Below are 302 nucleotides of genomic sequence, written 5' to 3' on the forward strand. Positions count from 1 at the left end.
CCACTTTTCCCTCACTGAGTCATGATGGGATCACACTGAGTCATTCCAGGCACATTTTATACATCATAGGAGCAGGATTGTGTGTGTGTGTGTGTGTGTGTGTGTGTGTGTGTGTGTGTGTGTGTGTGTGTGTGTGTGTGTGTGTGTGTGTGTGTGTGTGTGTGTGTGTGACCGAGAGAGAGGGGGGGACCATATGTGCTAGCCCACATCATAGGGAGAGAGAGGGGGGGGCGAGACAGTCTCTCGTTTTGTTGCACGAGGAGATGACAGACAGCGGATCTGCTGCCTCACTGACTGCGACA

This window comes from Eleginops maclovinus, chromosome 11 (genome assembly GCF_036324505.1).
Source record: "Eleginops maclovinus isolate JMC-PN-2008 ecotype Puerto Natales chromosome 11, JC_Emac_rtc_rv5, whole genome shotgun sequence".
NCBI classification, from domain to species: Eukaryota; Metazoa; Chordata; class Actinopteri; order Perciformes; family Eleginopidae; genus Eleginops; species Eleginops maclovinus.